At 38.6% G+C, this 13967-nt stretch overlaps 1 protein-coding gene and 1 long non-coding RNA gene across 2 annotated transcripts in view; both read right to left on the reverse strand.

Moving 5' to 3' along the window:
* Positions 1-13967, reverse strand: part of LOC311630502 — a 760408-nt gene that overhangs the window by 733840 nt on the left and 12601 nt on the right. The gene's annotated exons all lie outside the window — the stretch shown is intronic.
* Positions 1-13967, reverse strand: part of TMC1 (transmembrane channel like 1) — a 270648-nt gene that overhangs the window by 238037 nt on the left and 18644 nt on the right. The window lies entirely within an intron of this gene.

Here is a 13967-nt window from a genome sequence, read left to right on the forward strand (position 1 = left end):
CCACAATGATTCTTTTAAAGGTATAAGTGGGGGAGGAGAGGATGAATTGACTTTCATATTATATGTCATATTAAAACTTCCCTATTATGTAATATTAAAACTGTTAAACTAAAAGAAGGCTTTAATAATCAATAAAGCCCTTACAGATCCCGAATATAAAGAAGGGATTCTTAAGGCAAAATGACTTTCAAAGACAGACAAGTAAGTTCTGTTTTGATTTTTAACGAGACACAAATATCTACAGAAAATTGTTGTTTGGAAAAAAAGATTAATCTAATGTATTCATTGTGAATTAAGTGTCACACACACACACAAGACACATTCCCTAGAGTGTTTATTATAGACTTGCACAGTCAGTACGTAATGCTGCTATTTTCTCTCTCCTCTCACAAATAGCAGACTTCATTTTCCTGTGGAGATTGTTGAAAGGGTTTTCAATGTTCTGAGAATTGGGAGTCATTATGGGATGCTTACTGAAAAAAAAAAAAAAATGCAGTTGCTTACTCAGATTAAGCTAAAAGCAAAAAGCTATTATTTCCAGTCTAAATTATCCTAATGGGATTAGGTCAATCAGTTTCTTTCCTAGATCTTTATTAAAAATGTTTTCCTTTTCTCTCACTAAAATGTCTGTTGCTTAAGACAGAGTGATTACATTTGCAAACTCCTGCTGAACCTGTGTGAGTGCCATGATTACAAAATCAAGGCTAGACTTCAATCCTGCATGTCATGAAATAGCTGCTTAAAACTAGAAACTGTTTGGACTGAACTGGGTGGAAGAAGTTTTGTTTACAAATATACCATTGTTGCTGTTCTTCAATGAATAATCATTGGGCAGCCAATGGGAATCAAACCATTGAACAACATGGGCTGGGCAAGAATCTTAACTCTCATAGTAAACAAGAAGATAAGACTTGCCAGCAAATGACTATAAGTCAGATCAGAAAGTCATCCTGGCTGGCTCTATCCACCAGGACTGAAGGGTCCCTGGTTTGATTCTGATCAAGGGCACATGCCTGGGTTTTGGGCTTGATCACCAGTAGGGAGCATGCAGGAGGCAGTGATCAATGGTTCTCTCTCATCATTGATGTTTCTATCCCTCTCCCTCTCCCTTCCTCTCTGAAATCAATAAAAATATATTTTTTTAAAAAAACACAACCTACCACAAAGCCTACCCACCCTCTAAAACAGAGGTCTTCAAACTACGGCCCGCGGGCCACATGCGGCCTGCAGGAGTCTGATCCGGCCCGCCAGGTTTTTTGGGCAGTGAGCGCAGCCGAGGTGTTACAGTAGGAATTAGTAGTTCATATAGTCCGGCCCTCCAGCTCTCTGAGGGACCGTGATCTGGACCCCACTTTAAAAAGTTTGAGGACCCCTGCTAAAATCATCTTGCTCAGTCAGATTATTCTATCAAGGGCAAATTTTAAAATTCAACTATATTTTTAAGAGTTGTAGTTAGGTCTCCATTTTACAGATGAAGAAACTTGGGTCCCCAAAGATGAAGTCAAGTAACTAAGTTAGAGTAGGATCAAAACAAGAAGTCATCTATTGTGTTTCTCCTGCCTCACACAACAGGTAAGTTCTCTTCATCTGAGTCAGCTGGAAATATCCTTTGAACATTGTATGTCTCTTCTAAGAAAGGAAGAGAACATTTAAACTGCGAATGAAAAATCTCTACAATACTTTGGACTTTAGGCTTTTCTGTGACCTTAGTCCTTCTTTTCTATTATACTATTCTTTCTTCTAGAGACATTTTGATTTCTGACGAGAATACAGGACTTTCTTCTGGTGATAATTTATTGTCTGACAAGCAATCCCAAGCATTTCTAGGCTAATGTTTTCTTTTGTCCTTCCTCCCTTCTTTCTTTCCACCTGGCTTCTTATGACAAGGGACTTTGATCTAGTGTTCTTAGAGTCATGCTGGAATCCAAGTATGCCAAAGATCTGAAGGAGTCCTGGGCACGGTGAACATCATAACAGTGCTCAGGATAGACAGAGACCAATTCGTAGCAAGATCTCCTAATGTTAGTGAAAGACTCTAAACTCTTAGCTCAAAACTGAAGAAGGTGGGGAATCCCAGATTGAATTTCTCACCTGTCCATGTCAGAGTCAAAATTAAAAGGAAAGGAAAAAGAGAAAAAAGATAGGAAGAGAAAAGGAAGAAAGGAAGACAGTATTTCTTACATATTTAAGATGTGGGCTGAAATTCATCAACACTACACTTTATTTGCACAGTGATAGTTTTCAATCAATACCTACAGACAAATTGACTTCAGCCAGAATAAAAAGGTTTAGTAGCTACTATCATTGAGCATCTACCAGGAGCTTTATCTATATCATTTACTTTTACTAATCATCACAACAGCCCTATAATTTTGAAGTTTTTATTCCTGTCTCAGAGGTTAGCACAATAAGGCTAGGGAAGTGAAATAACTTGCCCAAGACCACACAGATAGTAAGTGGGGGACTGAGATTAGAATCCATGTCTGTCGGGAACCATTTCCCCTGAATTGTCCTTCTCCTTGAGCACTTAGAAGTTGGAACTTATTTGGAATTTACTTCAATTCTTTGTTCTACAGTTCTTCAGTATCTTCCAGACTTTGACTGTCATGCTCCTTTGATTCACCTTTATATCTTCTGTTGGGCTAATGCACTATCTGACCCAGACCACAATCCCATTTCAACTCGGGGCCTCCTGTCAACACTCTCCTGTCATCTGACTCCAGGCCAATCCTGGTTTGTTTTTGTTATTCTTGTTTGGTGCTGACAGCTCATAGAGCACACACTCCACTGTGTCACACAGAGGAGATACTAAGTGTCAAGGCAGCCATTCAGAGAAAGTGGGGATGAGCACAGAATGCAGTAATCAGGGAAGGTTCCAGATTGAGAGGAGATGGATGGGACGAGATCATTACGTGGAAAGAAGAAGGTCATTGTAGAGAGGAAGGAAGAGGATAAAAACACATGGGGGGGGGGGGGGGGGATGAGAAGCAGAGAATTAATCTTAGTAATAGAGATTACTTTGAGTAGATGGGAAAGGATTAAATGTGAATAGTCTGGATGTAAATTTAATTTTGCTGTAATCTAATTTATCTTTCTGTTGTGCTTTTGGTGTCATATCTAAGAAATCATTGTCAAATCCAATGTCATGAAGCTGCACCTCATCAATTTTTTTAACTTTATAAGGTGTAATTTATATACCTTCCTAACTGTGCAGTTCAATTATTTTTATTAAATTTACACAGTTGTGCAACCATCACCACAATTCAGTTTTGAATCAATTCATTACTGCAAAAACATCCTTTGTGCCAGTTTACAGTCAATCCCTAATCCTAGCCCCAGGCAACCACTGATCTGCTTTCTGTCTCTATAGATTTGCACTAAATTTTAAGTTATTTTCACATAATCTTTTTAAAAACTAGCATTTCACAGAAATTGGGCATGGGGGGAAGTATCTCACATTATCCTTCATCACACTATGCTTTTTTTTTTTTTTAATAAATTTCTCTTCACTGATTTACTCTTTTGCTATCATTTCATTTTTATTTTAAATCTTTGTCAAAAACAAATTTGAGTATAGGGGATAAAGGGTGATGGAAGGAGACTTGACTTGGGGTAGTGAACACACAATATAGATGTGTTATAGAACTATACACCTGGAATCTATATAATTTTATTAACTAATGTCACCCCAATAAATTCAATAATAAATAAATAAAAAGGAAAAAAGCAAATTTGAAAATCAATCTTGTTGGTAAGTGGCACACTTAAAATACATTATTAGGGTTTTATTTAGTCCCTGGAGTGTATCACTGAATCTAGTTTCCTTCTAAAATAAGGCATGACATTTCCACTAAGGCACCCAGGTGGGTTATATGCCTGTCCTAATCATGACAGCCACCTGTCATGATCCAAACAGGTTTCTAGGTTGTTTATATTCTCTCTTTCTTCCTGCTTAACCCAAGACTGAACGTCTTACTGCTCAGTACCAATCACATGTGCTCTGTACACATTACCACCTGTACTGGGTGGAATTCAGAGGCCTCAACTGAGACTTAAACATGCTGTAAGTGAATTCTTTGGGGCCTTGGTATGTGGAGGCCCACACCCATGCTATTATTCACATTGAGCTCCTTCCAAAACAAGTGTTTAATAAAAACAATAATGAGGAAGAAAGAACATGAGTTTTAAATATATATATTGGATTGTTTGGGTAAATGAATAATATCTTTGACATCCAAGAAAAATTCAGAAAACCTTGGGGTGAAAAACACACACACAATGACACACTATAGAGACAGATTTTAAGCCAAATTTCCTGAGGTGATCAGGTCAAATTCTGAGCAATGTGTTTTTTAAAAAGATCAACTTCACATTAGGAGCTTTGTGTTGTGCTAGTCCATGTGACACGCATATGCTTTAATGGGTTTCAAATGACTCTAATAGGGTGAAACCACTTTTAGTATTAGGGGAATAGGATTAGGACTTGTACCATATATCACGTCAAAGCAAGATAATAATGTGGAAAGGTATTATTATAGGGCAGGTTATGTTTGTGGCTTGACAAGGTACCCCACACCCCAATCATCTTTGTTTGTTCAAACTCAAAGAATGCTAAGTAAAATTAAATGCATTTATTTAGAGGCCAAGGAGTCTCCCGGAAAAGTAAGTAGTCAAATCCCAAACCCTAATGAGTTTCACCTTTATTCAACCATCCTGAGTTCAATGGGCAGAGAAGGCCCCAAGTATATTCTCCCAAAGGAACTCACCCTAAGAGAGGGAACAATGGGCCAGCGGTCTGGTCTCAATACCATTTCCTAAATAATTCTCAGGAGAGTTCTGGATGCAGTGTGTAACTGAGATCATCTCTCTTGGCCTAGATCCTCCTGTGCTATGGCTATGCTTTTTATGAGTAGCTATGCCTATTAATATAATGGCGAGCAGTCCCATTGGGTAACCAGGCATAAAATGACATGACGCAATCATAGCCAAGTATAACACTGCAGGGAGACTTCTCTACCTCCCTGCCTGCCCGCTGGTCCTGAGAAGTTACTGCCAAACCATCGCAGTGAGGCTATAGGGCGACCATAAAAGGCTGTTTGTTTTCAGCTGAGCCCTGTGAGATTGACTTCTTCAGTTCTCTTTCTGTGAGGCCCATGGCTACAAGCTTAGCAATGGCTCCTCTATCTATCAGGATATGCTTTTGCAATAGCTAAAAACTAAACATTAAAGGTCAAAACAGCCGAAACCAGTTTGGCTCAATGGATAGAGCGTCGGCTTGGGGACTGGAGGGACCCAGGTTCGATTCCGGTCAAGGGCATGTACCTTGGTTGCAGGCACATCCCCAGTAGGGGGTGTGCAAGAGGAAGCTGATCGATGACTCTCTCTCATCGATGTTTCTAACTCTCTATCTCTCTCCCTTCCTCTCTGTACAAAATCAATAAAATATATTTAAAAAAAAAAAGACATTAAAGGTCAAAACATTATGACATAAATTTTCACTGATCCTCACCCGAGGATATTTTTCTACTGATTTTTTAGAGAGAGTGGAAGGGATGGAGAAGATAAAGAGAGAGAGAGGGAGAAACATCAATGTGAGAGAGACACATCGATTGGTTGCTTCCTGTATGCACCCCAAACTAAGGCTAGCGATTAAACCTGCAACCACAGTAGGTGACCATGACTGGAATCGAACCTGGGACCTTTCAGTCTGCAGGCAGATGCTCTATCCACTGAGCGAAATCAGCTAGGACATGACATAGATTTTTATATGTAAATCATAGCTAAAGAGAAAACATGTTCTGTTATACAAGAGAGGAATTACCAAAAGCACATATTCTTGTTCTATACGTCTCTGATATGGCAGAGTGACCTACATGTGATAATTTAGGTTCTACTGAAATTTTTATTCTATATCCATGGAATGGGAAATTTGTCAAGAAGAAATAAAAAATATTCCTCCTCCCATTCTCCAAGAAAGGGCACTAGGATGGATTCTTGTGTTACTGAGACCCAAGTCCTTCTTCAGGGTCCTTTAAACTTCTTTATGGAAAGAAAGAAGGAAAAGTACCATTTATATTTTAGGAAGATGGAGAAAGAAAGAAGACTTCCCCCTGAGAGGATTCCAGAATTCAAAAAAAGGGATAATAGTTGTCATTTCTGAGACAGGGAGATGCCTGGGCTTCTTGGGTTGGGTGAAGAGCCTTATAGGAGATGGCTGTGCAAGCTTCTGAGAAAGATAAGCATTCATTAGTAGTCTTGGGGCCTAAGCAAGGGGTTCTAAATGATCAGAAAGCAAGCTGTGTTATCCTTTGGTGTTACTCTCTTCAAAGGCCCATGCTGATCAAAAGAAAAGTGTATATACTGATGCATTGCTAATGCCTGAAGCAGTAGGGCCAGAGGTCCATGGAAAATTGGTGGTCACAGCAGGACCTAGACAGTGAAGGTACCAGTGGACAGAGATTCATCAGGGCCCCATGTCACTTGCGAATGGAATTCTGATAGGAGAAGGGGTTGGGAGGTGCTCAGTCTGTTCAGGCTGCTATAACAAAAACACTATAGACTAAGCCCTAGCTTTTTTGGCTCAGTGGATAGAGCATCAGCCTGCGGACTGAAGGCCCAGGTTCGATTCTGGTCAAAGGCACACGTCCTGGTTGCAGGCTCCATCCCCATTGGGGGGGCATGCAGGAGGCAGCCAATCAGTGATTTCCTCTCATCATTGATGTTTTTATCTCTCTCTCCCTCTCCCTTCCTCTCTGAAATCAATAAAAATATATATTTCTTAAATTTACTAAATACCAATTAATGATTTCTCATTTCTTAAACTACATTTTTAAAATGTACTTTTCCTCTATTTTTATTCTAAATTCCCCCAGGCTTTAATTTTCAATATGAACCTGCCATGATTAGCCATTTGCTTAGAGAAGAAATAAACTTCTATAGCCACGAGACTAGAGCTCAGTCCACATCAAAGGCAGTTATTGTGAATTCCTCCCTAAACTAATCAAACAGCATGTATGGAATTCAAACTGGTTTCACTAAAAAATGAAATCCTTAGAGGATCAGAGACTGTAAACATGAGAAGTATATTCCTGCTATTTTATGCCTCCCCCACAAATTGTTTCCATCCATGTCTAAAATGCCAGTCTGTTTTCATGAATTTCCATTGTAACTGGCACCACAGAGCCCGGGAAAAAGACTCAGGGTGGGAAGTAATGGAGGGGATTTTGATATCTGTCAAGTTCCATAAAAGTTATGACATTTGCATTGAAGACTGGCTTCCAAAATGTAGGAAGAAGCAAATGAGGAGCCAGACTTTCTGGCCAGTCTAATAGCAGACATCAAGTTCTGAGGTTTTCTCCATGGCCAAATTCAAAAGGCAGAACTTGTGCAGTTAGGCTAAAATTGACAGAAGAACAAGAGAACTACTGGAGTCAATAGGAGAAATATTCCCATTTAATAAAGATGATTAAGGAGAACTTTGGCCAATGTCAATGGTACTGTTGGAAGCCATGGTTGTTTCCAAAGGGGAAAAAGTGTGAATGAATATGACACTGAGATGTGAAATTATATCTCTGTGTTGGCCAGAAAAGACATATAGGAGGTATCTCATTTAGCAAAATTTGTGGTATGAAAGTGGGTTCTTTGTATCTCAACAAATACCAAATAAAATTAAGTGATTGGGACAGAGTTTCTTCCTAAGGAAAGTGATTTATTGTTTTGACATAATGTAAACAAATTCAACTTCATAGAAAGCTACTTGACCCCAGGAAAACTATCCTCTCCAAACATACTCATAGTCTAAAAGTGCTCCCATTAATTATATGAGAATCAATAAGATTCAATGACATCAGTAGACGAGTAGATAGAAAAAGGCTGTGGTACATTTATACCATGGAATACTATGCAATTATTAAAAAGAAGGATCTTTTACCCTTTGAGAAGCTTGGAGGGACCTGGATAGTATTATGCTAAGCAAAATAAGCCAGTCAGAGAACGAAAAGAATCATGTGATCTCACATATATGGAATCCAATGAACAAAATAAACTGATGAACAAAATAGATCCAGGGACATAGAAGCATGGAACAGATTGACAAATCTCAGAGGGAAGACAGGGGTACGGGGGGGGGGGGGGGGGCAGGAATTATATGCATATATGCATAACCTATGGACACAGACAATAATGTGGTAAAGGCCTGGGGAGGGGGCGGAAGTGGAGTGGAGAGGATCAATAGGGGGGAAAAGGTGACATCAGTAATACTTTCAACAATAAAGATAAATTTAAAAAATAAAATAAATAAAAACATTTTTAAAAATAAATAAGAATTAATGGAACATATGCCCATACAAGAATTTCTTCAGGAACAAAAGCAAACAGTAACAAGGGTGCCAGCTAAAAGATACAATAGTATATAGCTGCCTAAAAAAAGATACAGTAGTCACCCCCTATCTGTGGTTTTGCTTTCCACGTTTCCAGTTACTCATGGTCAATAGTGGTACACAAATAAAAAATTTCCCAACCTTGCATATCATTTTCTCCTGACATCCAACCACCAACACTGTCATAACTAGATAATCCAGAATCACCCAAAGCAAATGATTCCCCTTTTTTAAAAATATATTTTTATTGATTTCAAAGAGGAAGAGATTGAAACATAAATGATGAAAGATAATCATTGATCGGCTGCCTCCTGCATGCTCCCCACTGGGGATCAATCCCACAACCTGGACCAGAAACAAACCCAGGACCCTTCAGTCCACAGGCCGATGCTCTATCTGCTGAGCCAAACCAGCTAAGTCCAAATTATTCTCTTTTTAATGTATCTTGTCAGGTCAGTAGTAGCCTAACACTGCATCACAATGCCTCTGTCATTCACCTCACAGGGGCATTTTACCGTCTCACATCATTACAAGAAGGCTGGGTAGAGTACAATAAGATATCTTGAGAGAGAATGGGAGACATCATGCTCTCATTACAGTATACTGTTATAACTGTTCTATTTTATTAGTAGTCCTATTAATCTCTTACTATGCCTATTTATAAATTAAATTTTATCATAAGTATCTATATTAATAAAAGGGTAATATGCTAATTAGACCGGAAGAGCTTCCAGATGTCCTTCTGGACAAAGCCATGGAGGCTGGGCTGAGGCAGAGACAGTTAAGGCTGAGCAGGCCAGCAGGGGGGCAATTGGGAATGATCAGGCAGGAAGTGGGGGCAGTTGGAGGCAATCAGGCCGGCAGGTAGAGTGGTTAGGGGCAATCAGGCAGGTAGGCAGGTAAGTGGTTAGGAGCGAGCAGTCCCAGATTGTGAGAGGGATGCCCAGCTGCCAGTTTAGGTCTGATCCCTGCAGTCAGACATCCCCCGAGAGGTCCCAGATTGGAGAGGGACACCCCACCCCCTCTGTGCACAAATTTTGTTCACCGGACCACTAGTATATATAGGAAAGAATATCATATATATAGGGTTCAGTACTATCTGCTATTTAAGGCATCCACGGGGGATCTTGGGACATATCCCCCTCAGGTAAGGGGCACTACTGCACAACAAAAAGTAAATATATTCAGTACTATCTATAGTATTTAAATATCCAGAATTAATTATAGACAATACCACTGTGGACAATGTAAAATATACAAACAAGTGACAGTAAATATTTATACAAAGGCACATGAAGAGGAGTTATTGCTAGTCATGTCACTGCACAAGACTTTAGCAGGTTGAAGGCAGTTCAGTCAAAGGAAATGTCAGACAGAGATAAAATCTGAAATACTTCAGGCAAACTGATGCATCATTGTCTAAATGAGTGGCTTCTAAATGTTTTAATCCCCACATCTATAAATAAAACAAACATATGTGTATTTCATTGAAGATGAATGCTTAAGTTTATAAATATATATTCTATGCATGTAGTATTGTGCTAACATTTTTTTTATTGTAGTGCAACACATACAAAATAGAAATTGTAAAAGGATGAGAGAAAGATGGCATAAATGGTGGTTGATTTTATTTATTAATTTATATTAAATCTTTCTGTTCTTACTTTAAATATTAATATTAAAATGTATGTAAACAACATAATTTAACATATTTGATATTTTAAAATATTGGCTTAATATTATGATTGACTTCAACTTTGTGTTCATTATTTCTGTAACTGGTTTTCATGATTATCATAGCTGAAAATTTAATTTCTAGTAATACATGAATGGGAAAAGAAAAAGGACCTCATTATCTTGCCTATTAAATCATGCTATTCATTATTTAATCCAATCCACCAATTATGCCAAAAATTGATTAATTTGACACAGTATTCAATTAGATCTATATAGATAGGGGAAGTAGACCTATATTTCTTTCTTTTTATATATATATTTTATTGATTTTTCACAGAGAGGAAGAGAGAGGGATAGAAAGTTAGAAACATTGATGAGAGAGAATCATCGATCAGCTGCCTCTTGCACACCCCTTACTGGGGATGTGCCCGCAACCAACGTACATGCCCTTGATCGGAATCGAACCTGGGATCCTTCAGTCCACAGGCCGATGCTCTATCCACTGAGCCAAACCCGGTTTCGGCATAGACCTATATTTCATATACTCTTTTAATTACTTCAAAATTCATCAGAATTCATGATTCATCTTTTATCTCTTTGGCTGCCGAGGAACTGGTGCTATAGGATTAAGAGAAATGCCAACTCTGCCATTTTTCCCACTATTAAGCACTGATCTCAGATATTTTTGCAGGAATCTTTTTAGCTATTTGACCATTCTGTGAAGTAGATAATGAAATCCCCAAATCCATCTAACCAGGTACTTGCAAACTTCTTTCTGTGTTAATCCACTAAAATCAAACAAGAGAACCCTCACAGCCAGTCCCTTGGGTTTAAGTAACTTCTACTCTTTCTTTAAGAAACCTCAAATGCCTGTTTGATAGTTCATTTGTGCAGGGACGAGTGGCAATCTGTATATTAAATATTAGTAAATCTTAATTTCCTTCCTCTGGATTTTAATGTAAAGTCTTAAGTTGAAATCTTTTCCCACACACCAGTGAATAGACTTGTTCACACCCTGGTGAGCATGTCCTCCCCTTGAAATGAATGTCTCTCCATAAAGACTTATCTCCTCTCTTCCTACAGAGTGTGCTTTTATGACCCATGAGTAATGCTGGGAGTGGGGTTACAGGTTAACAATTGCTTAACACTTTTAGTGACTTTGAATGGCTGAGTTTATTTCTTCTTTTGTGGAGAATTTAACCAAAAACTATTACCATTCATTTTCTATTGATTTATTGCAATTCTATTATCTTACCACATTCAAATTTCATATAAAAACTTGAATAATTTAGAACCAAAATACATAATCTCTAATGAATCAAGACCAGAGAGCAGAAGCTTTGTCTATGAAGAACCAGATATTAAATATTTTTTTTGTTTTATTGCCCATACCTATAGTTGTTTCTGCAATTACTTTGCCACTGTAACATGAAAGCAGTCCAAGACAAATGAGCACATCATTCTTCTGTAATCCAACAAAACTTTATGTATAAAAGTAAATAGCAGGATGCCCTAGCTGGTTTGGCTTAGTAGATAGAGCATCAGCCTGCAGACTGGAGAGTTCTGGGTTCGATTCTGGTCAAGGGAACATGCCCACGTTGCAGACTTGATACCCAGTGTGGGGCATGCAGAAGGCAGCCAATCAATGATTCTCACTCATCAATGATATCTCTCTCTCTCTCTCTCTCTCTCTCTCTCTCTCTCTCTCTCTCTCTCTCTCTCTCTCCTCTCCCTCTCCCTCTCCCTCTCCCTCTCTCCCTCTCCCTCTCCCTCTCCCTCTCCCTCTCCCTCTCCCTCTCCCTCTCCCTCTCCCTCTCCCTCTCTCCCTCTCTTTCTCCCTCTCCCTCTTTTTCTCTCTTCCACCCTGAAATAAATTGGTAGAAGGAAAAATTTGGCTTGTGGATCATAGAATGACAAATCCACATCTAAAAAATTGCTTCACTCTCTGTATGTGCTTTGACTATAGTGATATGAGTCTGCAATTTTACATATCTAACTTTTGAGTGATGCTCTTTCCTTTTACTTGAATAAGTAAGAAAATTAGGGAAAGCTAGTCATTTTTTTAATGTATATTCAGATACTTATCTTTACTTTTTCAGATATCTTCTTTAATTATTCCCATATGCAAGTGAGTTGGCCCCTTATTGCTTACAAAGTAGAATTAATTTGACATAAGAGTCAAAAGGCACAATCTGGCCTGTGGAAGAACCAAGGTCTCCTTGAGCAATATCTGCTGGCTGGAAATTTCAAGATGGGTCTTGTTAGTTTTCATTTGTGTGATAACATATATGCCAAATGCTACAGTGGCAGGAAAGCAAAGGATGGCTTGCCAGGAAGAAGGTTAACTTCCATTGTAGTAAGTAAAAAGCTGCCTAGTGATGACTAATACAGTGTGTTACTGGCAACTTGAGCTCACTTATCGGCATACTCGAAGATGGGTTATACCTCAGTGCCTACCCAAAGGTTCTCACACTTGAGCATCTAGCAGTTTCACCTTAGAAGTTGGTTAAAATACTGATTTCCTGTAGGTTTTCTGGAGGGGCATCAAGGAATCTGTCACCAAGAGCTTCTGGTGACTCATAAGAAAAAGTCAGAAGAAAACATACATACCAAAAACCACAAAGTAAATTTGCTCAGTTCAAAATCCCCTGTAAGACTGGTATGAAGATTAGTGAAAATATATCTGAAGTTCTCAAATCAGAACTTGGCAGGCAATGTATGCTCAATAGAGCTAAATCATTTTTATCATTATTATGGCACACTTATTATTTTATGCATAAAGAGAGCTCTGAAAACAAAGTATTTAAACTGCAATTAGTGAAAAGGGAAGAAAAAAATTATAAACCTTCCACATCAAAAAATGGATACAATATGAGAGGGTCAGAAACTGCAAGAGTTAAAAAGAAAGGTCATAAATGATACAATTACTTGAATCATTAGGTAATAATTAAACCAAACTAGAAGCAAGTAATGAAGGAAAAGTGGGAAAAGGCCTTAATGGGTATTTGCCCTTATGTCATAAAATTGAAGCAAAGACATGTTTATTATCTAGATCACTGGGGCCTTAGCCACAGTTCTCTGACTCTCTTTGCCTGAATAAACCTGAAATTAAGGCAATAAAATCAACTGGCCAGAGTAGCTCAGTTGGTTGGAGCATCATCCCATACACTAAAAGGTGACAGGTTCAATTCCCAGTCAGGGCACATATCCAGGTTTTGGGTTTGATCTAGGTTGGGGCATGTGCAGGAGGCAACTGATCGATGTTTCTCTATCTCCTACTCTCTCTCTCTCTCTCTCTCTCTCTCTCAACAATAAAATAAAATAATAAAATAATAAAATTTTAAAAGGAAGTAGTGGAACTTAGGGAAAAAGGAGATCTGCAAACTATAGCTAAAGTCCAGAGAGCCATTCCAATCTAAAAAGATCATTAGTCACCTCAATACATCCTCAGAGATTGATAGTTTTGCTATTTGCTTTGCCCTTGGCAAAGAATACCTTCGATTGTTTTCAGACCAGTCCTGATTCTTCCATTCATTTGTTCATTCATTCACTGAACCAATATTTAATGAGGTAGGCTACGTTCTAAGTCAGACCACAGTTTTAAGCAGTTGGAATACAAACGTGATCAAAGAAATGACCTAGTAGAAATGACATCTAGGAAAATAGGCAGGCAGGAAAAAATAAACCTGAAAACTAAGCAAGTTTTGTAATATCAAAGGGCAAGTAAACCAGGAAAGGAGAGAGTAGGGTGGGAGAGGTGATCCAGCTTCACTAGGAAAGACCTGAAGGAAGAGAAGGCGTGGAACTAGCTGCTGCAGGTGATGAAGTGAGGGAACAACAAAGGCCGCAGCACAGGGGAGGGCTGGACTTTTGTTGTTGTTTTTGTTTTGTTTTATATATTTTTATTGATCA

The sequence above is a fragment of the Pipistrellus hanaki genome (assembly GCF_964339955.1).
Source record: "Pipistrellus hanaki genome assembly, chromosome: 11".
In the NCBI taxonomy this organism is placed as follows: Eukaryota; Metazoa; Chordata; class Mammalia; order Chiroptera; family Vespertilionidae; genus Pipistrellus; species Pipistrellus hanaki.